The sequence below is a fragment of the Pristiophorus japonicus genome, unplaced genomic scaffold (genome assembly GCF_044704955.1).
Source record: "Pristiophorus japonicus isolate sPriJap1 unplaced genomic scaffold, sPriJap1.hap1 HAP1_SCAFFOLD_58, whole genome shotgun sequence".
NCBI classification, from domain to species: domain Eukaryota; kingdom Metazoa; phylum Chordata; class Chondrichthyes; family Pristiophoridae; genus Pristiophorus; species Pristiophorus japonicus.
Genome location: NW_027254488.1, coordinates 4,563,599 through 4,589,784, shown reverse-complemented (window position 1 = coordinate 4,589,784; position 26,186 = coordinate 4,563,599). Strand labels below are relative to the sequence as shown.

General features: G+C 48.4%; 2 non-coding genes across 2 annotated transcripts; both read left to right on the top strand.

Moving 5' to 3' along the window:
• The first annotated feature begins 12,217 nt into the window (after nucleotides 1-12,217).
• On the top strand, nucleotides 12,218-12,293 carry trnak-cuu (transfer RNA lysine (anticodon CUU)). Its single transcript has one exon. It is a non-coding gene; the product is annotated as a tRNA-Lys (tRNA).
• Nucleotides 12,294-22,170: 9,877 nt separating this feature from the next.
• Nucleotides 22,171-22,244, top strand: trnan-guu (transfer RNA asparagine (anticodon GUU)). Its single transcript has one exon. It is a non-coding gene; the product is annotated as a tRNA-Asn (tRNA).
• The last annotated feature ends 3,942 nt before the right edge of the window (nucleotides 22,245-26,186 follow it).

The window sequence follows — 26,186 nt, the reverse complement described above, 5'->3', positions numbered from 1 at the left end:
GGAATTTTTGGGGAAGGGGAATGCTTGTCTCCAGGAAGTACTTGAGGCAGACACCACTGCAACTTCTGAGGCAAAAGTGAGCAATATTTGACTCAGATGAAGACACAAGACTATGGAGGGAGAGAGCAGAGCAGAGGGAGTAGTGTTCGATTACTCTAACAAACCGCTGGCAGATATGTGCTGGACAGAATGGCCTCCTACTGTGTCACAAACACCGATTATTCAATTGTTGATGGCTGTGTATTTCTAGCATTGTCCCCGCTGAGGAAGTGCAGTCTGAAGTGTGAAGAAGAAATAGTGCATTTGGTCTGCACGTTTTTCGGTTTGGAAACAGCTCTTTGCTTTCAGGAATATTACGTTTGCTATTAACGAGCCTCACGGTGGATATTGACAGAGCAATATGAGCGGAAATATGAGCGGTTTGCAGTCCAGACTGCGAGCTGTGCACTCCATAAGTAATCCCACTGAGAATCTGAAGATATAACCGCTCTCACACACACAATCGTGCGCTACAAGCAGTGCGTGACGTTCGGCTGAAATTATCGGGCTCCTGTTGAGTTCTGAGAGCATTTGGTCACATGACCATTTTATGCACTAACCGACGCAGTAACACCGAGAATGGTGATGGAACAGAGAGAAACCAACAAAGGTTCAAGGAGAGCAAAGGGAAAGGGAAAGGGTGGGATTGAACAGCTGTAAAGGGTTTTCACAGGGTTGTTGTACCTTGGGTGTCTCTCTCTGGGCTTCTGCAACAAACAGCAACATACACCAACAAAACAATCCCCCTAAATCCCACTAAACGGACCAAACGAAAATCTTTACACCAGTTTTGCAGTACAATGCCCAACCTCCCACCTTTCCTGGCCTAACTGAGTTGGGAGTTCTGGGGACCAGAGGTTATACTCACTACTGTGACTTCCGCAGTCTGGTGGTTTGTTTCTTCTATCTTCGGTGTCTTCGGGCACTGGTTTTCCTTCAGTGTCGAGAGGTTTGTGGTTGTGGCTGTTGAATCACGAGGGCAGGGAAAATCATCACTTCTTTCCTCACTACGTCAGAAACCCCTTTTTTAAAGCCAGATTATCCAGTCCGCCTCTCCTGCTGAAGTCTATTCTTCTCATTGGTGGACTTTTGATTTTGAAAAATGCAGCAGTTTTAGATTGAGTTTTTTTTTTCCCACTGATCTTAACCTACTCAAGGTTTGAGTGGGTGTTGATTGCATTGGCCTCTTGTAGCCATTGTGCTAGTCTGGCCTGAGCCAGATATTTCTATGCCTGATGAAAAAGGTGTTGGAATATCTATGTGGCATTGTTTAAATGCTGATGTTTTCAAGGGGCAGGTTTCGAGGGTATACAGTACCCAGACAATTTGATTAGGTCCAATGTCCAAACTGGCCCTTTTGATATTGACTCCACCCCTTTTCTTGCAGACCCAACATACACCTTTTAAAAAATCCAAAATTCGATTAAAGTTCGTAGTTTCTTCCATGTGCACTTTAGGATTTCAAACTTTCTGGTAGATAGTTCCAAATTAAATTCCCTTTCCTATGGGTCCAAACACTGCGGGGTGGGGGGGGGGTGTCCATTCAGTTGTGTCCCAAAGTTTTCCTTCCATCGGTTTCAATTCACAGCACAGACTGATCCCACAGCCCTTTTCCTTCTGGGTAAAATGTGGGGGTTTTCATCCTCCCCTACATAATCCCCAATCTGACACAGTCAGACACCACTCGAGTGTGTCAAAGTCCAGGGTGGTGAGAAAACCCTAGGTCTCCCAAATTGCCCAACTTTCCCCAGTTTAACTCTAAACTGATCCCGTCGATATAGATCGTAATTCCTTTTAACGCGGTACTAAACACAGAAATCCAACAGGTTACAATACACGACAGCAACATACATATATGTACTTAAGGTGACAGCAATAATTGTACATTGAGTCTCATTTCAGTCTCAAACGTAAAACAAAGAAACCTGCCCTGCAAACTCCCCAGGAGCCATGTATGAAAAACGCAGTCATCCCTGGAAATAACAAAACCGCCGAAGTGTCGCGGTCAAGCTTTGTTTACACACCTTGAGTGTTTAGCAACAGCTCTCCTGGCTGTGTAGTAGCCTGAGAAACTGCGTTCTTTTTCTTTTTCTCCTGAGCTTACAGCTTGTAACTAGCAGATAAGCTACAATCAGGAGTTGGCCGATTACTAAGGCATGTGATCCCACCCGGATCCATGCAGGTATGTCTGCCCGTATTCCCAAATCCCACCATGGTGAGGGTTTAATCTGGGCAATCTCCCCTGCTAGAATTTCAGTTTTCTGCTCCATGGTGTAAAAATTTTTTTGAGACAAATCCACTGCCTGGAGGAGGGCTGTAAGTTTCTCAGGTAGTGGGGCAATGGGATAGCCAAACTGGGCGACATATTGTTGTAGGTGGCTGAGGTTGTTTTGTACCGTGAGGTGAATCGTGGAAGGTTCAGGGATGGGTGTGATTCTGGTGTGTGCCAATTGAACCTCTGCCCTGGGTTTAAAGCAAAAGCTGCTGTACAGTATTGGACACCACCTTCCCGGTCCATGTTCATACCGTTGGGCACTTGTGGTGACACAATATGTCCCACCGCCTACATATGCTACCTGTGGAGGCACGTGGTTAGGGGCCATTACCTCCATTGTGCAATTGATAGGCTCTGCCCCAGCAGTGCTGAACCCACATTGTGGCCTTGCAAAAGCGTTCAAGTGCTGGGGGCACAGGATTACCTGTGCTCCCCTGCTCCGACAACCCGAGAGGTCTGTACCTGTCACAGTGTGCTCCCACATTGTGACATAAGGTGGGACCTCTTGGAATCGAACATGCACCCCTCCACGAATGACTCCCACATTCTCCACTCGGTACAGGGGTGCTGGCCGTGGGGACACCCCCATCACGGTCATCCTGACCACCACACCCATGATGGTATGGTTTGACTTTCCACAGTCCACCGGTACCGGGTCGGCTTCCGACGCTACACGAAGTTGGCAAGGACTCAAAATTTTATCATAAGGATGCAGTGCTGCTAAGTGCTGGTTGCTGATCCAGGAGGGGACCTGTCCCTGTCTCAGATCCTCGAGGTTACTCTGTCCCTCTCCCAGCAACCAGGCCCCATAGAGCACGCACACCTCATTTTGGGCGGCTTGATCGGAGGCGTTTCTATCCTCCCGAATCAAGGCGTTTACAGCCCTGGCCTGCGCCTCCAATTGAGAGATAATCTCCTTTAAGTGAACTGTCATTGCCACCTCTTCGTGGAGCGCGGATCCCACTACGGGTATTCTCGTCCCCCAGGACTTTGCTTAGCTGATTCTTGAACCCATTTATCTGGAGGGCCAGCTGCATGTTATCCAAACTGTTTATGGCGGACGCCCCGGTGTTAAACCCCGTAAGAATGTCATTTAAAGTGCCACGCCTCTGCCTGCCCGGTTCGGCCCTATACCACTGTTTATAGAAGTCTGTCACTTTGACATCCCCGAAGTCCAGTTCATAGAACTTCCGGAACATCTCGCGCAGCAGAGCCTGGTATAACAGCTAGGTTTCCCGGGGACACCACGTAGGTAGGCGGATTCTGTCAGATTTAGCACCACTGATGCCACTGCGTAGTGTACCCCCTGATAAAATAGTTTCTCGGTAGGGACCAACACTAAACCATTCCCCGGCCCCCTGGTGTGGGACGGTGGGCTTGGCCGTGGGTGGGGGTTTTCTTTCCCGAACTACAAGTTCGGTGGCATTTACTGGTACCCGGGGATTGGGGATCACACACGCCTCCCCGCTGCGATCCCACACCACCCCATCCCCGACATCCTGCCACCACCTATAAAAAGCAATGGAGACCCCCTCTGAACACACGCGAGTGGATCCCCACATACACAAATAAATTCCTTGGTCGTACGCCCACCATTTCTCCCAGCACACCGTTACCCCGCCAGATGACCCCATGATGGTTCGGTCGGTATCATTATCCAGACGTTCCCAGTCCGAGTGTCGGTCTCGCATGTCCCACTTGAGCTTTCTGAGCCACCACCACCGTCCCAGAGGTGTGTCCCCTTGACAAGTTAGGCATACCTTCCTGCCTTCTGTCACTCTCACTCTGGAAGTGGCCACAGTGATCTCCGGGCAGGGGATGGAGGCCTCTCCGTAGGTAAAGTCCTTATGGTTGGAGTACTTGGTGGAGTTCGATCTCAACCACCCAGGCCATTTCCCCTCGTGGGAGTAGGTGACCCGGCCATCCGCCGCCGGAGTCCCTTCTCCTGTGGTCACTGTCGGCGCTCTGCCCCCAGAGCATCCGAAAACTAGGGAGTCATCGGTGTCCCCTCGGTGCCCGGTGCAGATCCTTAGCGATACCAACATCACTAACGTCCAGTAGGAAGGTGTTGACATCTAAAAGGCAAGAAGAAAGTGGCCTTGCCTTGAGAGACGTCTCCAGGCTCGGCCCACTTAACATGTTCCAAACACAAAAATGCTCTACCCAACCGTCACTGCCTTACCTAAATACATATACACACAACACAAAGTAACAAAACAGGAAGGAAAAATATATACAGCGCCACCCGTCCCCGGGTGGCCAGGCTATATCCTGTCACTGTGCAGGCGTCGTCGACCACTCGGCTGACCGTACCCTGGGGACCAGGATGCCCTCCGCTGGGCGAAAGTTTCCACATGATACGCGCCTAATTTTTAGTAGCATCTGGTGGAGAATGGACTATTTTAGAAATCGCAAATCTCCACATTTTTTTTCTGCAGTTCTGGTCAGGTAGAGCAGTTCTCGTTTAGAACAGAATTTTTTCTTCAAAAGGGGGCATGTCCGGCCAATGACGCCTTATTTGAAAGTTTGCACAGTGAAAATGTACTCCAAACTAAAGTAGAATGGAGCCAGTGAAGATTGTTGTAGAACTGAAAAAATCTGTTCTACACATTAATAAATCAGGCGCAGGTTACAAATTAGGCGTCCAGAACGAGGGGGGCGGAAGGGAACTCATTAAATTCGACAATAAATCCTTATTTATACTTCTACAAATATTATACAAATAAATCCAACCTGAATAAACATTTATAAACCAAGAAAAGATTAAATAAACCATCTTCCTACCTGTGTGAAAGTGCTTCAGCCAGGGAGAATTCTGCAGCCGTTCGTGTCGCTGAGTGGAAGAGAGAGAGAGAGAGAGAGAGAGAGGGAGGGAGAGAGAGAGAGCGGGGGGAGGGAGGGAGGGAGAGGAGGGGAGCGAGGGAGGGAGAGAGAGAGAGGGGAGGGAGGGAGAGAGAGGGGGGTGGGAGGGGGAGAGAGAGAGAGAGAGAGGGAGGGAGGGAGAGAGAGAGAGAAGGGGGGAGGGAGGGAGAGAGAGAGAGAAAGGGGGAGGGAGGGAGAGAGAGAGGGGAGGGAGGGAGGGAGAGAGGGGAGAGAGGGAGTGGGGGGAGAGGAGGGGGAGAGAGAGAGAGAGAGGGGAGGGAGGGAGAGAGAGAGGGGAGGGAGGGAGTGGGGGGAGAGGAGGGGGGCGGTGGGGAAGGGAGAGGTCAGGTCGCATCGGATCCAGTCCGGGAGTCGGGAGTCGGGTCCAGTGGCGGGGGGGGGGGGGCGGTTCGGGTCGGGGAACAGGAGCGCGGGTCGGGTCGGGTCAGTCGGGGGGGGGCGCGGGTCTCGGGTTGGGGCGGGGGGTGGAGCGGCTGTCGGGTCTGGTCTGTGGGGGCGGGGTGGGGGAGTTGGTATCGGGTCGGGTCTGGTCGGCGGGGGGGGGGCAGCGGGTGTCGGGTCTTGTCGGGGGGGGGAACAGGAGCTGGCCGTGGGAGGAGTCTTATTCACGCAGCCCCAGTGAGGCCATTCAGCCAGGGCTAGGGGCTGCGTGCTTCGGGCCCCTCCCACACAGTTCGGTGCCTGGAGCTACAGCACTTGCGTGCCCACTGTAGCGCGCATGTGCAGAGGTCCCGGCACTGTTTTCAGCGCCGGGACCTGGCTCCATCCCGCCCCCCCACAGCTCGTGCTGGCTGCGCCGAGGGCCAGAGGACCTGTAAGTCGGTGGTGAATACCGAGGATCTTTTTAGGCGCCGTTTTAGGCGCGAAAAACGGGCGCCCAGCTAGGAGGGGCGCCCGTTTTTTTTCTTGTGGAAACTTAGGCCCAATGAGTCTTGTGCTGCCCTCCAAGGCCTTCCCGAGCCCCGGATAATCGGTGGGAGACCCTTGCTAGCGCAACAGAGCACCCTCCCTGTTGTCTTTCGCCTTATCGGTCTGGGGCTGGAGGCTAAGTAAACTGGGGACCACGGCGCCCTGGGCTGTGGCACTCTGTCACTCCTCCTTACTGTCGGTGCAGAGTCCCCCGTTATGGGATGCAATGCCATCTCCTCCACCTCTTGGGCTAGCCCCAGCTGATCCACCATGGGAGATTCAGCTTCCCCTTGAACCTTGCTAATGGTAGAGCCTTTCTCCCTACTTCTGTTAGTGGGCTGGGACCCTCTACCCAGTGGTGGGATAGCCTTACTGGAGCAGTGAACCAGCCCCGGCTGTAGAGCTTCGGGACCCGCTGCCTCCTCCGGAGCCTCCAAAATACCGGGGCCTGTTCTTCCCCCAGTGCCTGATTCCCTTCCCTTGCTCGTCCCCTCTGTTTTTTACCTCTTTTGGGGTCAAACAATTTACACTGATTAATGTGATACTACTTCACCCGGCGAGGCAGTCGAACCGCATAGACCATAGGGCTAGCCTTGTCGACTCTGCTGTATGGTCCCATATATAATGCTTCAAAAACCCCGAGCCGAGCATAGTTCTTTACCATGACTTGGTCCCCTATCTCCCATTCGTGGTGTTTGCTTGGCTCTAGCAGCAATTGATTACTCTGATGCTGTCTGCCCATGTTACTAGCAGCCTGCCAGTGAATCTGTTTGAGGTGTTCAAACAGGTTCCTGACAAACCCGTCCCGGTTCACCTCTCGGAGCTGCCCTTCGGTGAGAACCGGCGCCAACACATGCACTGGGGTTCTCATGATCCGGCATGTCATCAGCTCATGGGGTGAGTACCCTGTGCTATTTGACTGACTGGCCCGGATTCCCATGAGGACCAAATGTAAGACCTCCACCCACTTGTTAGGTGAGTCTCCCTTCTCCTTGAGCAGCCTCTCCTTTAGGGTCCGGTTCAGGTGTTCTATGGGGCCTGAGGACTGAGGGTTGTAGGCGACATACCATTTGGCTCTTATCCCCAGCAACTTTAGGGTGGCCTGCATCACCTGGCCGGTGAAGTGGCTTCCCCGGTCGGACTCCACGATTTGAGGTAGACCCCACCGAGAGAACACCTCCCTCACCAAGATTTTTGCAGTCCCCACCGTGGTAGCTGTTCGGCAAGGGAAGGCTTCCACCCACTTGGTAAACACATCCACCAGGACGAGGCAGTATTTATAGCCCCCCTGGGCGGCCGGTAGGAGTCCGATGTAGTCGATCTGGATCCTCTTGCTCTTAATATATTTATAAAACATCGTGCATATGCTGGAGAAATAAAGAGCTGATGTTGAATTAAGACCGACTCGACTCGACTCATTAGAAGAACCAGAGGTGCTCTCGGTAGAAAAGCAACTGAGACAGTGCGGGCACATTTCACCCGGACAAGGTCCGGTCTTTGAAGTGCTACATCAACAGCCCCTCTCTTTTGTGAAAAAGAGGCAAAGTATCGATTAAGAATCATAGCCACGTCTTCTGCCTCCACACACAGATTTCCTTTGTGGTCTCTAATAGGCTCCAATCTATCCCGAGTTATCCTCTTACACTTAATGTCTTTGTGTTTGTGTTTTTCCTGATTTTACTTGTCAACATTTTTTCATGCTCTCTCTTTGCTTTCCTGATATATTTTTTAATTGCACCCCTGCACTTCTTATATTCCTTTCGAGTTTCTGCACTTGGTGGTCTCACAATTGTACAGTTGTAGCAGGATTTCCCTGCTTTTATACTCCATCCCCCTTGTAATTAAGACTAACATTCAATTTGCCTTTCTAATTACTTGCTGTACCTGCATACTAACCTTTTGTGTTTCATGTACAAGGACCCCCAGGTCCCTCTGCACCGCAGCATTTCGTAATCTCTCCTCATTTAAATAATTATTTGCTTTTTTATTATTGCTACCACAGTGGATAACCTCATATTTCCCACATTATACTCCATCTGACAAATTTCTGCCCACCCACTGAGCCTATCAATATCGCTTTGCAGATTGTTTGCGTCCTCCTCACAACTTGCTTTCCCACCTATCTTTGTATCATCAACAAACTTGGCGACATTACAAACATGCAGAGCACAGAACAAATTATTGACGGATTGACTTTCTCTCAGTTAGCATTTCTTTCATTGTGTAAAAGAAGATTATCGAATCATTAATTATTTTATCCCATGAAAGCAAAATAAAAGCATAACGAAAATAATTGGCACATTTGAAAGGAACATTCTTGTTTTGTGCAGTTTCGGTCAGAGAAATGTTTGTGAAAGGAATTTTTTGCAGAAACGGATTCAGCATTTCAGCTTGTCGCTGAACACTTCTCTCTGGGTACTGCACTAAGCAGCAGTTTCCGTAGTGTAGCGGTTATCATGTTCGCCTCACCCGCGAAAAATCCCTGGTTTGAAAACCAAATGAAAATGTTATTTTTGTAACAAAAACTGATTTTAATTGTTCATTCCCTCCTTCCGTCCTGTAAACTTCTCTGCTTCCATGATGAGCAATGAACATTTAAAACCAGTCTCCTAAAATACAGAGTGTGTAAAATCAGAAAGGGAATAAAACTTCCTCAATGATTAAAGTTTCACAAATTATTAAAATGAAGTTGTTGAAGTATCGACTGTCCCTCAGTGATCATGTTAGCATTTCTTTCATTCTGCTCAACAATGCTATCGGTTAATACCAGCAGATCTAAGCCGCATTTCAAACCCGGAAACAACTCATTCATTATTCACCCTTCCCAGTTCCAGTGCACAGAGGGTTATTGATACTCCATCCCCGAAACTCAAGTCCAACTTCTGACATTCCTTATTTCTAATTATCAACGCATTTGTTTTGACACCACTCTGAAGTGCTTTGGGTCATCTGTGTAATTTAATTAAATTACTTCACTTAGTGGTAGCAAAATTACTTCCCTAACTGGGAATCGAACCCTGGTAACTGAAGTGATTGGAAAGTTTTTGTGAAGCATTTAAATATGCCCTGCAAAAATCTCGCACTGCTAATTAAAAAACACGGTTACAATTTGCGTCAGTGCGAAAGAAGGGGATTGAAAATGACAACAAAAACACCAGGCAGCAAGTGCATTAAGACAAATTCAAACTTTTCACAAAGTTGGTACTCCGAATCAACGGCTGAGCTAAAGTGGGCACTGACCAATAGTTAAGAAACATCTCATTATAAACAATGAGCCCACAAATATCAGGAAGAGTGCAGTCTGGTCAATGTCAAACCCCTCCTTCCTTATTCAACAGAGACATGAATGGCAGACAGACGCCACAAAGTTGAATTAAAGAGCGAAATACAAGTCACATTTAATTTCCAAATCCTTTCACTATGAAATTCTTTCACTTTATTTCAAATCTTACTGCGTTGATTCTGAAAATGAGCACCATGTGATTTTATCTTTAATACTGATTCTATTTTCTGTGCACGGTAGGAATTACCGCTCCAGTTTTGAGCCCAATTTGACAAAAGTTGCCCCAGATTCCTGGTGTCGTCAGCAAAGAATATTTTGAACCAGACTCCTAAAATAGTGTTTCATTATATTAGTTCACAGGATCTGGGTGTCACTGGCAAGGCCAGAATTTATTGTCGAACCCTAATTGCCCTTGAGAAGGTGGTGGTGAGCCACCATCTTGAACCGCTGCAGTCCGTGTGGAGAAGATGCTCCCACAGAGCTGTTAGGGAGGGAGTTCGAGACTTTTAACCCAGTGACGATGAAGGAACGACCGATATATTTCCAAGTCAGGATGGTGTGTGACTAAATCTAGCAATATCTGGTGTCGCAGGCACCAAACATTTTAAAGCAATGTCCTAAAATGCAGTGTGTAAAATGAGACAAGATAATAATTCACAGAAAAATAGAAACATAGAAAATAGGTGCAGGAGTAGGCCATTCGGCCCTTTGAACCTGCACCGCCATTCAATGAGTTCATGACTGAACATGCAACTTCAGTACCCCATTTCTGCTTTCTCGCCATACCCCTTGATCCCCCTAGTAGTATGGACTACATCAAACTCGTTTTTGAATATATTTAGTGAATTGGCCTCAACAACTTTCTGTGGTAGAGAATTTCACAGGTTCACCACTGTCTGGGTGAAGAAGTTTCTCCTCATCTCGGTCCGAAATGGCTTACCCCTTATCCTTAGACTGTGACCCCTCGTTCTGGACTTCCTCAACATTGGAAACATTCTTCCTGCATCTAACCTCTCGAACCCCGTCAGGATTTTAAATGTTTCTGAGATCCCCTCTCATTCTTCTGAACTCCAGTGAATACAATCCAGTTGATCCAGTCTTTCTTGATATGTCAGTCCCGCCATCCCGGGAATCAGTCTGGTGAACCTTCACTGTACTCACGCAATAGCAAGAATGTCCTTCCTCAAGTTAGGAGACCAAAACTGTACACAATACTCCAGGTTCGGCCTCACCAAGGCCCTGTACATCTGTAGTAACACCTCCCTGCCCCTGTACTTAAATCCCCTCGCTATGAAGGCCAACAGGCCATTTGCTTTCTTAACCGCCTGCTGTACCTGCATGCCAACCTTCAATGACTGATGTACCATGACACCCAGGTCTCATTGCACCCCCCCTTTTCCTAATCTGTCACCATTCAGATAATAGTCTGTCTCTCTGTTTTTACCACCAAAGTGGATAACCTCACATTTATCCACATCATACTTCATCTGCCGTGCATTTGCCCACGCATGACATGCAAAGCAGGGAAAGTAATGTCTAAAATGGGGCTGTATAAAATTAATGTGAATATTTTTCTGCCTGACAGGGTTTTGGAAGCAGATTTAATATTAACTTTCCAAAGGGAAAGATAGTTGAAAAATAAACATTTGCAGGGTGCTGGGGAATGGGACTAATTGGAACCTTCTTTCACAGAGTCAGCACAGATAACAACATAAGAAATCAGAGCAGTAGTAGGCCATACGGCCCCTCAAGCCTGCTCCACCATTCAATGTGATCATGACTGATCGTCGATCTCAACTCCACTTTCCCGCTCGATCTCCCGATCCCTTGATTCCCTGAGACTCCAAAAATCTATCGAACGCAGCCTTGAATATATTCAGAGACTCAGCATCCACAGGCCTGTGGGGCAGAGAATTCCACAGATTCATAACCCCCTGAGTGAAGAAATTCCTCTTCATCTATGTCTTAAATGGCCGACCCCTTAACCTGAGACTGTGCCCCCAGGTTCTAGATACTCCATCCCGGGGGAAGCAACCTTTCAGCATCTACTCTGTCAATCCCCTTCAGAATATTGTGTGTTTCAATGAGATCACCTCTCATTCTTCTAAAATCCGGAGAGTATCGGCCCATTCTACACAATCTCTCAACTTAATACAGTCCTCTCATCCCAGGAATCAATCTGGTGAACCTCTGTTGTACCACCTCCCCGGCAAGTGTGTCCTTCCTCAGATAAGGAGACCAAAACTCTGTGCAGTACTCCAGGTGTGGTCTCACCAGGGCCCTGTACAATTGTAGCAAGACTTCCTTACTCTTGTACTGTGGGCTATATATTCGGTACTATGGGGCAACTGCAAACAGTGCTCCCTGGCAGTCTAGTGGTTAGGGTTTGGTGTTCTCATTGCTGTGGTCAGTGTTTGATTTTCGATCAGGGAAAGCATTGTTACAGAGCAAGTTGATTAAAAATAATTCAAGTCGGTGAAATACTGAATAATTGTTTCAATCAGCATTAATGCACCGACATGTATTGCACACTGAAGGAAATACAAATATGTTTGCCCAGCGACTGTTGAATTATAATAACTTTTTATACAACCGTAGAATCAGCAGAAAAACAGGATATTCGCCCATAGTACTTATCTAAGGAAAGATATACTTGCCTTGGAGATGGTGCAACAGAGGTTCAACAGATTGATTCCTGGGATGAGAGGGCTGTCCTATGATGAGAGATTGTGTAGAATATGCCGATACTCTCTGGAGTTTCGAAGAATGGGAGGTGATCTCGTTGAAACGGACAATATTCTGAAGGGGATTGACAGGGTAGATGTTGAGAAGCCCGGCTAGCTCAGTCGGTAAAGCATGAGACTCTTAATCTCAGGGTCGTGGGTTTGAGCCCCATGTTCTTCGATTACTGTTCCTTAAAATTTATGTTGCTTTCACGGAAAAACATCAGTAATGTACCCATAATCTTCTATTATTTTGAGAGCACCTTTCAATGCTTCACCAAACCATTCCTTTCGCTGCAGCCACACGGGATCGTTTCCTGGTTTGGGAAGTAACTTTGATATCACCGTTTGGAATTGAAGTGGAGTAATTTTATGAAGTTCGATGGATGTCCCAAAGCACTTCAGAATGGTGTCAAAACAACTGAGTTTCTAATTAAAAACACTGAATGTCAGGAGTGGGATTTGAATCCACACCACCAGAGGAGACTGTGACCTGAACGCAGCGCCTTAGACCGCTCGGCCATCCTGCCTGTTGGATGCTTCAGTTACAAGTTATTACTCGGGAAAGTTTCAGACCGGGCGCTTGTTCAGTGTTGCTGGAAGGCCCAGTGATCGGGATATCCTCTCCCCCGGGGTTTTCTTGAGCCTGTGCTCGGTGCACGAGGAGCTTTGCCCCGGGTCTGAGGTAGTTTGCATCCCAGGGATGGACAATAACCCTCTGAGCTCTGGAACTGGGGAAGACCGAATAATTAATGAGTTGTTTGTGGGTTTCAAATGGAACTTAGATCTGATGGTATAAACCGATAGTGTTGTTTCGCAGAATGAAAGAAATGCGAAAAGGGACAATCGAAATTTCAATAACTGAACTTTAATAATTAGTGAAACTTTAACGCTTGATGAAGTTTTATCCCCGATCTGATTTTACACACTCTGTATTTGAGTAGATTAGTTTTAAAATGTTCATTGCTCATGCGACAATGTATCCCGGACAGCTTTTGTTCAATTTTATTGCAGACAAGTTTTTGCTTCACAAATAATGTTTCCGCACAGGCTCGAAACAGAGACTTTTCGCGTGTGAGGTAAACATGATAACCGCTACACTACGGAAACTGCTGCTTAGCTCAGTGCCCAGAGAGAAGTGTTCAGCAACAAGCTGAAATGCTCAATCCCTCTCTCTGCAAAACGTTCCTTTCACAAACATTTCTCTGAACGGAACTGCACCAAACAACAATGTTCTCCTTTCAAAGTCATTAAACTCCCAATTCCCACATATGCAATTTTAAGGACAAGGACTGACAGCGCTTTGCGATCAGAAAATTGCAGGAAACCCCTGTGGTTAATGACAGGGCTTTTGATGGTTGATTTCTGTACACACCTTGTGTTATGTATTTAACCCTTGGCGATCTGTATCACACCACCACCAGAGGGCCTACCTGTTGGAGTCCCAAGGGATTCCAGCATCCCTTGGCAGCACAGTATAAAAGCACTCTGGAGTTTTATTAAAGGAGCTAATGTCACACTTACTCATTGTTCACAGTACTCAGTTAAATTCTTTATTATGAGTGTATCAATTGGCGACGAGACAACGAACAACCACGCGAAAGTCCAAGTAACAGTTGGTATAACTTGATAACAGCACAGCTGGCAATGGTTGCGGAATATATTCATGCAGCCAAAACGCACAATGACAACCTGGAACTGCACGGCACAGAATACTCAGTGAAAAACAATTAAAGGCTTTGTCCCTGAATGGGCTACGATCCACCAACCTTGCAGTTAATAGCTGAACGCACGTATCCATTGCACCACAGAGACTGATAGATGCACATATTGCAAGACATCGCTGTGATATCTTCACAGAGCACAGCACACACAGCTTCCGAAAATGCAGGCTGCTCTCTCGGAACTCTCCGGAAAGAGCCTGTTCTGTTTCATGATTAACGATACAGTTGCAGTACACAATACGTCCACATCCACAGTGTGGAGCTACAAGCATTACATGCTTACAGACATTACAATCCCAAACTGCGGTGTCAGTCAGTTAAAGCTTCAGATTGCTCTGACCGGGATGGAACTTGTCCACTCTCAGTTGTACTGTTCCCAAAAAAAGGGTGGGACATTCATTGTGGATGTGTGGAAGCAGTCTGGTCCCGCACACTGCAGACACTTCCATGTCACCGCCAACCAGCTCTCCCACAACCGGTGTGATCTACCTTCCAGCCTGCCGGTGCCTTGTCTGTGACGAAGTATTCTGACTGTCCCGAAGCCGGTATCCTTTGTCATCAATCGGGTTTTAAGTTGTTTCGGTAATTTTTACCTGCTGGACAGTCGAGGCAAAAATTGTAGAGTGGAACACTTGCGTGGACCCCGGTTTTCTAGTGGTTGATTTTCATGGTTGGGTCCGTCGGTCGCGGTGGTCCGGTTGATGCCTGTTACCAAGTCAGTTGGTATTGATGTTCCACTGATTGGTTTTTTGAAGTTCTTTTCTCCGATGTCGTGATGTCTCTTCCTGTGTTTTCTTGCCGTGTGCTCTCGATCTTGATCTTGTTGTTGCAAAGTAATGGTCAGAAAAATAGGTTGCTCTTGGTACGATAGGCTCCCAGTTATACTCTGAGAGGCTGCTTAATCTTCGTGCCAAATGTAACGTTTCTTTTGTTTAAGTTTTGCTGCGCATTGATTTAAGTGGTCTTCTTTGTATAAGTTTTGGCGGACTAGCTAACTGAGGCTTGATTAAATGTTTTAATCTGGTGTTGATAGACTTTGGGATGGTGATACTCCTTATTTATGAACTGATGAACTCTTGTCCATTGTAATAGCACTGCTTTGGCTTCGGGAAGTCTGAGCTGAGCCAGATATTTCTATACATGTTGAAAAGGTGTTGGAATATGGATGTGATATTTGGGTACTGTGGGTAAGGTGGATAATGTTCCTTCCGTGGTCGATTGTTTAAATGCTAATGTTTTCCGGGGGCCTGACTATGGTTAAAGAGCTCCCCCAGACAAACTGATTAGCTACAATATCCAAACTCTAAATCCCACCCCTCTGTCACTGCAGCTTTTCCCCACAGGCCCAAACATGCATTTTAAAATCCCAAACTTGGTTAAGAATAGTAGATTTCTTCCATATGCTTTTTAGAATCCCAAACTTTATGTTTAATAGGCCTAAATCGAATTTCCTTTTCAGTCAGTCCAAACACTGGGGGGTTTCCATGAATTTTGGAATCTACATTGGCAGTCCCTCGGAATCGAGGAAGACTTGCTTCCACTCGTAAAGTGAGTTCTTTGGCAGCTGAACAGTCCAATACTAGAGCCACAGACCCTATTACAGGTGGGACAGATAGTTGTTGAGGGAAGGGATGGGTGGGACAGGTTTGCCGAACGCTCTTTCTGCTGTCTGCACTTGATTTCTGCATGCACTCGGTGTTGAGACTCGAGGTGCTCAGAGCCCTCTCGGATGCACTTCCTCCACTTAGTGTGGTCTTGGGTCAGGGACTCCTGGGTGTCAGTGGGGATGTTGCACTTTATCAGGGAGGCTTTGAGTGTGTCCTTGTAGTGTTTCTGCTGCCCACTTTGGCTCGTTTGCCATGAAGAAGTTCCGAGTAGAGCACTTGCTTTGGGAGTCTCGTGTCTTGCATGTGGTCTATGTGGCCTGCCCAGCAGAGCTGATCGAGTGTGGTCAGTGCTTCAAAGCTGAGGATGTTAGCCTGAATAAGGCCGTTGATGTTGGTGCGACTGTCCACCCAGGGGATTTGTAGGATCTTGCGGAGACATCGTTGGTGATATTTCTTCAGCAACTTGAGGTGTCGACTGCACATGGTCCATGTCTCTGAGCCTTACAGGAGGGCAGGTATTACTACAGCCCTGTAGACCATGAGCCTGGTGACAGTTTTGAGGGCCTGGTCTTCAAACACTCTTTTCCTCAAGCGGCCGAAGGCTGCACTGGCGCATGGAGGCCGTGTTGAACCTCGTCGTCGATGCCTGCTCTTGTTGATAGGAGGCTCCTGAGATATGGGAAGTGATCCATGGTGTCCAGGGCCGCGCCGTGGATCTTGATGACTGGGGGGTAGTGCTGTGCGGTGAGGACAGGCTGGTGGAGGACCTTTGTCTTTCGGATGTTTAGCGTAAGGCCCATGCTTTCATACGCCTCAGTAAATGCGTCGACTATGTCCTGTAATTCAGCCTCTGTATGTGCGCGGACGCAGGCCTTGGTGAGGCCTCACCTGGAATATTGTGTACAGTTTTGGTTTCCTAATCTGAGGAAGGACATTCTTGCTATTGAGGGAGTGCAGCGAAGGTTCACCAGACTGATTCTCGGGAGGGCAGGACTGACATGTAAAGAAAGACTGGATCAACTAGACTTTTCTTCACTGGAATTTAGAAGAATGAGAAGGGATCGCAGAGAACATATACAGGTCTGATGGGATTGGACAGGCGAGAGGGAGGAAGTATGTTCCCGATGTTGGGGAAGTCCAGAACCAGAGGTTACAGTCTAAGGACAAGGGGTAAGCCATTTAGGACCGAGATGAGGAGAAACTTCTTCACTCAGAGAATTCTGAACCTGTGGAATTCTCGAGCACAGAAGGTTGTTGAGGCCAATTCATTAGATATATTCAAAAGGGAGTTAAATGTGGACATTACGGCTAAAGGTATCAAAGGTATGGAGAGAAAGCAGGAAAGGGGTACTGAGGTGAATGATCAGTCATGATCATATTGAATGGTGGTGCAGGCTCGAAGGGCCGAATGGCCTAATCCTGCACCTGTTTTATTTGTTTCTATCTTTCTATGCAAAGCACAGGAACAAATGGTTGAAGTATCGACTGTCCCTCAGTTAGCATTTCTTTCATTGTGCAAAAGAAGGTGACGGGTTAATTAATGATGCAATCCCGTGAAAGCAACACAAAAGTTGAACAAAAAAACATACAGTGACTGGCAGGTGAGCGCTGCTTCTGACACCCGGTGGGAACGGGCGGGGATTTTAAAGCCCCTTGTATTGTGAAACCTTCATAGAGTCAAACATTTCCGATGTGCTGTATCGACCTCGTGGCGCAACGGTAGCGTGTCTGACCCCAGATCACGTCGATGTCACTGTTTTTCAGGGTCATTCGGGAATTAATATTTTCTTTGCTGTTTGGCAATATCCAGACCCTTGTTCCAAGGTCTGTCTCACTGTTTCCCCGGTGCCAGGCAGAGATACGCCTGCTGCCCTCATTTATTTCATGTGACAGGACACAAAAGTTCAAAATAAACCTGCAGTTGGCCACATATTGCCCTAAATAGTCAGGATGGCCGAGCGGTCCAAGGTTCTGTGTTTCGGTCGCAGTCTCCTCTGGAGGTGTGGGTTCACATCACACTTCTGACACTTCCTGTTTTCAATCATGAAGTGAAACTCATTGTTTGACACCACGACCAACGCCTAAAAAGTGGGATTCAGCAGTCCACCTGCTCGCTTAACACTTCCGTCTGACCTGGTGCTAAAAGTGGAGATGTTTCCGCAGTGTAACGGTTAACACGTTCGCCTCACACGCGAAAGCTCACCAGGCGGGATTATTTTCTGGAGCTTTCTCCTCATGCATGCTCAGGGGCGAGTTTGTTCTCCTGTGAAATGTCATAAGATCATAAGCATGTAAGATTAGGGGCCAGAGGAGGCCATTCGGCCCCTCGAGCCTGGTCCACCATTCAACAAGATCCTGGCAGTTCCTCGACAGCAGGTTTAAACATCTGGGGCGGAGCTGTAATCAACGACAAAAAGGTGCATTTTGCAGAAGCCCAGCTAAATCAGTCAGCAGATCATGAGATTCTAAATCTCAGGGTCAGAGGTGCGAGCCCACATTTGGTGATTATTTTTCATCGAATTATATAATCAGAAGTTTACAGCACGGAAGGAGGCCATTTCGGCCCATCGTGACCGTGCCGGCCAATAACAGGCTCTCCAGCCTAATCCCATTTTCCAGCTCTCGGTCCATAACCCTGCAGGTTACGGCACTTCAGGTGCACAACCAAGCACTTTTTAAATGTGGTGAGCGTTTCTGCCTCTCCCACCCTTTCAGGCAGTGAGTTCCAGACCCACACAACCCTCTGCATGAAGAAATTTCCCCTCAAATCCCCCCTACACTTTCTACCAATGACTTAAAATTTATGCCCCATGGTTGTTGACCCCTCTGCTAAGGGAAATGGGCCCATTCTGTCCACTATATGAAGGCCCCTCATAATTGTATACACTTCAATGATGCCTCCCCTCAGCCCATTTTGTTCCAAGAAAAACAATCCCAGCCTATCCAATCTGTCCTCATAGCTAATATTCTCCACTCCCGATAACATCCTCGAAATCTCCTCTGTAAGTCTCCAGTGCAATCACAGTCTTCTTCCTGTAAAGTGGTGACGAGAACTGCACGCAGTACTCCAGCTGTGGCCTAACCAGTGTTTTATATTCAAGCATAATCCACCTGCTCTCTTATTCTAGGCCTCGGCTAAAGAAGGCCAGCATTCTGTATGTCTTCTTAACCAGCTAGTCCACCTTGCCTGCTACCTTAAGGGATCTGTGGACATGCACTCCCAGGTCGCTTTGTTCCTCTACAATTCTCAATGTCCTACCATTTAATGTTTAATCTCTTTCTATTGTGTCTGTAAGCACTCAAGTAATGACTCCATGAGGCAAGGTATTGTACTTGAACTGTGGTGACCTTAGTCCATTAATTGCAGTTCCTGAGTGAGGGTACATTATGGTGAGCTCCGTTTTATACCTGGTTACCTGTCGTGTACAGGTGATCCCGAGGTCTCCACCAGTTGCACCCTCTGGTGGTACAGGCATCGTATATACAATGTGAAGGTACATCCAGTCGTATTATGTAACTGTACATTGAGCGTACAGGGAGTATACTTATACTAAACACACACAACATCACTCTCCACTTAGTCTTGTGCCACTGGCCTTTGCATTGTGTGCTCTGGCCCGAGACTTGAGTGCCCAAAGCCCTTGCACTTTGTCTATGCTTTGGCTTGGTTCTCTCCCTGTGGACCCCCAATTCCTTATTACCACGACATTGGGAAATGTTCAGCAGTGGATGGTTGGAGGTTGCAGTGGGGGTTGAGTGGGTTCTGGGTGTGATCCATGTGTGTCCATGGCTACAAACATCCATTCCCCCCCCCGCACCCTCCCCCCCCCCCCCGCCATACATAGACCATGTGTGTGGCTCAACACCTGCATGTGCAGACCTGTACAGACAGAAAGAACAAAAAAACATCGGATTAGTTACATCACTGTTTGGGTTCTGCAGTAGTGGAACAAGTACATTTTACAGGTAAGGTACATACGTGGTGTCACAGTCTTGCCCCTGGGTTGTGTAGGTGCAGGTGGGTGAGGACACTAGTTCCAGAGTAACCAGACTGTGTCCAGGTTGTCTGATGGTGGCGCTGTGTCCCCTGCCAGCTGGGTGGGCTCAGATCGCTCACCTGGCTGAGTCTCAGAGCCTTTGCCGTTGCCTAGTGGTAGGCAGAGCCACAGGAGTGTGTGGCCTCCCTGTCCTCCTTTGAAGGCTGCGGTGTTTCCCTGCTGCTCTTCAGCGATAGTGGGAGCCTGCTCATCCCAGGTCCCGTTGGGAGGGCAGGAGGGTGCTATCCGCTCGCTCCCAGTACTGGCCCTGGTGGCCAGAGAGGTGGAGCCGAACGGGGGCAGGGTACCGGTAGTGGTGCCTTTGCCGTCCGCTGATCACTGGCCCTGCAGCTGGTATGCTCCCTCTGTGTGTGGCCACACTCCCTGGGGTATCACATTGGTCCCGGAGGGGCAGGCTACATGGTCGCTGGACCTGGGTGCTGACGGGAGGTTGCCCTTGGTTTTGTCGGCATGCTTGTAAATCCTAGCATCGCACGTCATCACTTCGTTTACGCTCACAATAGATTGGTTCTGATCGCAATCGCCCGACTTATCATGATTAGTTACATTTACAAACTTGAAATTGTCAGTTACATCTTTTACATATGTATCACCATCATCGCTGTATAAAAAGTGGAACTGTCCCTTTAATTGTGATGGGTTGCCGGTCTCCTTTTAGAGGGTCTTGCAATCTTTACCCCAATCCGGTTCGCCGTTCGGCATCACGTGTTGCTCCCTTGTGGTCTGGCTCCCACCATCTTGACTTCAGGCCCTTCACCTCGTGGTTTGGACGCCATCTTCTTTCTCTCCATGAGGTAGGCTGCAGTGATCCTTTTCTCCCCAGGTTCTGCCATGGAAGGCGGGAAGTTACCTTCTGCGTGAATTTTCTTCCTCTGGAGTCCTGCCATTGGAGCCTGGAAGGTGAGGTCTGGTCGTTTGGGCTGGATCATCTCGCCGTTGGGTTGAGCGGTCTGTGTCGTTACCTCACAGTCGAGTTGGGTGGTTGTTTTTTCAGGTGTTGTGCTGGATCCAACTTCGGGGTCATGGGGGATGTCGATCGCTGGAGATTGGAGTTATTCCCAGCTCCAAGTGACCTTTTTCATCCACCTTCTTCCTAATAGCTTTGGACCATCACCAGCAATGATCCACAAAGGTAACCTGTGCATCCCGCCGCCATGGGACACCTGGACATCCACGCTGCCAACGACTGGGATGTATCGTTTGTGTAGGTGAGCAGTTTCACTTCGATCGGGATCATTTTAGGTCGTTCGATTGGATTGTCCCAGAGTTTCTCAAACGCTGCCTGATTCATCAGTGACTGGCTCGCCCCTGTGTCCACCTCCATCGTGACTGGAACATAGTTGATTTCAACTTCCATTTTCAACGGGGAACTCTCGGTGGTGCAGGTAAACACTCCGTACACCTCATTGTCGCTGGACTCCGGATGATCGGCCAACTCTTCATCGACTCGGTGAGTACGATTTCTCTTGCATATTCGCTGGAGGTGGCCCTTCATGTTACAGCCTTTGCAAGTATAGTCTTTATAGCGGCACTGGTGGGCCCTGTGATTTCCTCCACAGCGCCAGCATGGGGTTGGCCGGTTGGCCCCATGTGGCGGACTCAGGATTGTGGGACTCGGGGTTCTGTTCTCTCTTCCCTGAGAGAGACTGCTAGCAGCAGCCCTGCCTCTAAAAGGCAACTTTCGGTTCACAGTACTTGCTGGGTTAGAGTCCTGGGGCTGAGACATCCACTTGGAATCACAGGCCGAGATCATGAACGCCCGGCTCACGTTAATTGCCTTCTGCAGGGTGACCGTGGTGTCCGCAGAGAGCAGCCTGTAGAGAAGGCCGTCGTGACCGATTCCAATAACAAAGATGTCCCTTCGTGCTTCGGTGAGTTGTTCATTGAAATTTACGAGGGGTCCCAGAGGAGCCCTGATATTGCTCGCACATTTTGAAATTGCATCGAACTTTTGCAAAGAAGGACTTGCATATCTGCAGCGCCGTTCAGGAACTCATGACGCCCCAAAGCGCTTTACAGCCATTGAGTTATGTTTGAAGTGTTGTAGTTTGGGGAAAGATGTGCCCAGATCACCAAACATGAACCTCAACTCTTTGCGAATGAGTTCGGTGCAAATAATCAGGTGCCTCAGGGACTTGGACTTTCTTTGAATGAGTTCTGCTTGTACCTGTATTCAAGCTTGAAACAGCAACTGGGCTTCCATCTCACGGGAGCAGCGTGTCGTGGTTAGCGAGGAAGTGACGAGGTTTGGGGTTGATGTACGTCACTTTCAATCTTTGAAATTTCACCAAGCGAAGATATGATGAATCCAACTGTCCCTGTCAGCATTTTGTTCGGGTTTAATCACAGGAATATCCGCAGTCAGGAGCTGAAAAGGAATTCAAACCTAATACCGGCTTCGGGACAATCAGAATACTTCGTCATCGACAAGGCACCGGAAGGCTGGAAGGCAGATCACACCGGTTGTGGGAGAGCTGGTTGGCGGTGACATGGAAGTGTCTGCAGTGTGCGGGACCAGACTGCTTCCACACATCCACAATGAATGTCCCACCCTTTATTTGGGAAAAGTACAACTGAGAGTGGACAAGTTCCATCCCGGTCAGAGCAATCTGAAGCTTTAACTGACTGACACTCTGGTTTTGGATGTCTTGCACTTTATTCTTCCATCAGTCTCTGTGGCGCAATGGGTTAGCGCGTTCGGCTGTTAACCGAAAGGTTGGTGGTTCAAGCCCACCCAGGGACGAAGTGTTTAACTGTTTTTCCCCGAGTATTCGGTGCCGCACAATCCCAGGTTGTCATTGTGTGTTTTGGCTGCATGAATCGATTCCGCAAATGTTGCCAGCAGTGCTGTTATCCAATTAGTTCCCACTCCAATATTTTATGAGCATTCAGTTCAAGTAAAACGATAACAATTTTTTACATGGATCATGTTCCTCCATCCAGCCCATTAGAAATAAATAATGTTATTGCGTTTAAAGAAACTGGTGGAAATTGAATCTATTGATACATATGTAGAACTGGAACTTCGGTCTCAAGTGCTCCTCCTGTCAAGAATAGACAGACACACAATCAATGGTTTTACAACTGAGTCATAAACACTTACAATTTTAAACCATTCTCATACAGCATGTAAATGAGATAGGGATAAAACTTCATCACATGTAAAGAGAAAATGAATGATTGAGGATACCACTGTTCCTCAGTAATTATATTAATATTTATTTCATTCTGAAGAAGGTTATCGGCTAATTAACGGTGATTAAAAGAATCCTTACTTTTGCACGTTGGCTGCATGTCGTCAATTTTATCAGGTTTTGAATTTAAAAATGGGTTACAATGCTGGTTGAATACATGACCCCAAAGTCTTTTTGGGATCACAGGTTGAGTCTCTCTGGTGGTTTACGCTCTCTTGTAGAGCACCTGAGTTGGGGCTCCGGTTGTTGGGCGCTGGCCTGTGTGTCTGCTGTTTGCGGTGCCTCAGGCCTATCCGGACCGCCCACAGTGACTGGGCTCTCCTCCCTTTGGTTCCGGTGTTCGGTCACCTGTGCTGGAGTGAACTCTATATCATGTTCTTCCTCTGCTTCTTCTATGGGGTTGCTGAACCGCCTTTTTGTTTGATCCACGTGTTTGCGGCAGATTTGTCCATTGGTAAGTTTAACTACCAGAATCCTATTGCCCTCTTTGACAATCACAGTGCCTGCGAGCCATTTAGGCCCTGCAGTGTAGTTGTGGACAACAACAGGGTCGTTTACACCAGTATATCGTGTCCTCGCATTCCTGTCATGGTCGTTATATTGTGATTGGCGCCTGCTCTCAACAATTTCTTTCATGGTGGGGTGTATAAGGGATAACGGCATTTGAGCATCCCCTATTTGATTATCTGCACTTTTCGTTCTGCCTGGCCGTTTGAGGCTGGCTTGAACGGTGCCTTTCTGACATGGTTAATTCCATTGCCTGCCATGAAGTCCTGGAATTCAGTGCTTGTGAAGCACGGGCCATTGTCGCTGACCAAGATGACCGGTAGACCGTGGGCGGCGAACATTGCCCGTAGACTTTCTACCGTGGCAGAGGATGTGCTTGAATTTAAAATGTCATCCTCGATCCATTTGGAGTGGGCGTCTACTACAACCAAAAACATTTTTCCGATGAAAAGACCTGCGTAGTCATCATGGATGCGTGACCAAGTCTTGGCGGGCCATGGCCAGGGGCTAAGGGGGGCTTCCCTGGGCTCATTGCCCAGCTGGGCACACGTGTTGCACCTGCGAACACAAACTTCCAGATCTGCGTCTATCCCTGGCCACCAAACGTGTAACCTGGCAATTGCCTTCACCATGACAATGCCCGGTTACTCATTGTGGAGTTCTCTGATGAACACCTCTCTGCCCATCTGGGGCATGACTACGCGGTTTCCCCACAGTGGGAAATCGGCCTGAATCGAGAGTTCATCCCTGCCCCTGTGAAATGGTTTAAATTCCTCAGGGCATGCCCTGTACGTGGCTGCCCAGTCCCCATTCAGGACACATTTCTTGACTAGCGACAATAGCGGGTCTCTATTTGTCCAGACTTTAATCTGAAGGGCTGTCACGGGTGAGCCTTCACTTGCGAAAGCTTCAACAGCCATGACCATCTCAGCGGCATGCTCGGTAGCCCCCTCAGTGGCGGCTAGTGGGAGCCTGCTGAGTGCATCGGCGCAGTTTTCAGTGCCCGGTCTGTGCCGAATTGTGTCGTCATAGGTGGCTGACGTGTGTGCCCACCTCTGTCTGCGGACCGATGCGTTTGCATTTATGGCCTTGTTGTCGGCCAAAAGGGACGTTAGGGGTTTGTGATCTGTCTCCAGCTCAAATTCCCTGCCAAACAGGTACTGGTGCATTTTCTTTACCGCATATACACATGCTAGCGCCTCCTTTTCTATCATCCCGTAGCCCCTTTCTGCCTGGGACAGACCTCTGGAGGCATAAGCTACTGGCTGTAAATGACCCTTGGCATTGACATGCTGCAACACACACCCGACACCATAGGACGACGCATCGCACGTTAACACAAGTTTCTTACATGGGTCATATCGCGTTAACAGATTTTTGGAACATAACAAATTGTGTGCTCTATTAAAAGCACTTTCCTGGCTGTCCCCCCAGACCCATTCGAGACCTTTGCTTAGGAGCACGTGTAGCGGCTCTAGTAGCCTGCTCAATTTGGGAAGAAAGTTACCAAATAGTTCGGGAGCCCCAGGAACAAACGCAGCTCCTTCGTGTTACGGGGTCTTGGTGCTCTCTGGATCGCTTCCGTCTTGGACGCAGTAGGGCTCATCCCGTCTACTCCTACCGTCATCTTCAGGAATTCTAACTCTGGAGCTAGGAAGACGCACTTCGCCTTTTTCAGTCGCAGCCCTACCCGGTCCAGTCTGCGAAGCAGCTCCTCCAGGTTGTGGAGGTGTTCTTCAGTATCGTAACCCGTGATGAGGATGTCGTCCTGAAAAACCATCGTCCCTGGAATCGACTTGAGGAGGCTTTCCATATTTCGTTGGACGATCGCGGCGGCCGAGCGAATCCCGAACGGACATCTGTTGTACTCAAACAACCCCTTGTGTGTCGTGATGGTGGTCAGCTTCTTCAACTCTCTCGCCAGCTCCTGGGTCATGTAAGCTGAGGTCACGTCCAATTTTGACAAAAGTTTGCCACCGGATAGCATCGCAAAGAGGTCCTCCGCTCTCGGTAGCGGGTACTGGTCTTCGAGTGACACCCGATTGATGGTGGCCTTGTAATCACCACATATCCTGACCGACCCATCCGCCTTGAACACCGGTACAATCAGGCTCGCCCAGTCACTGAATTCGACTGGCAAAATGATACCTTCCCTCAGCAGGCGGTTCAATTCACCTTCTATCTTTTCCCGCATCACGTACGGCACCGCTCTGGCCTTGTGGTGTCCTGGCCTGGCTTCCGGGTTTATGTGAATCACTACCTTGGCCCCCATGAAAGTGCCAATGCCGGGTTGAAATAATGAGTCAAATTTGTGCAGGATCTGTGAGTATGAAACTCGCTCCACAGAGGAAATAGCATTAAACATTGCCCCATTTACAGTTCATGACAGCAAGCCAACTCCTCCCCAGTAGTGCGGGACCGTCCCCCGGGACAACCCAGAGTGGCAGCCTGTTCTCCGAATCTTTGTGGGTCATGATTATCGTGGTGCTGCCAAGCACCGGAATGATCTCCTTGGTGAATGTCCGTAGCTGTGCGTCAATCGGTGATAATTTTGGCCCGACTCGCCTTGGACGCCCACAACTTTTCAAACTATTTGATACCCATCAAGGACTGGCTAGCCCCCGTGTCTAGCTCCATTGATACTGGGATGCCACTGAGGAGCACTTTCATCATTATCGGTGGCGTCCTGGTGTGTGAACTGTATACGTGCTCCACATGAACTCACTGAACTTCAGCTTCCAGCGATTTCCCCCAGCGTTCATTTCTGCAATTTCTGAAGGTATTTTGTTCATCTCTGCAATCTCCGGCTGAGTTTGTGCCTCCATGCCTCCAACATGAGCTTTTGTTGGAAACAAAAGATCCCTTGCTCATCAATCGTCCTTGACTACCCCTGTGACTGTCCTTGAGTGTGCTATTAACAGGTGTTGATGGCTCCATTACTGGCCACATTGTCCCTTGCAATGGTGTGAATCGCCGTTCTGCTT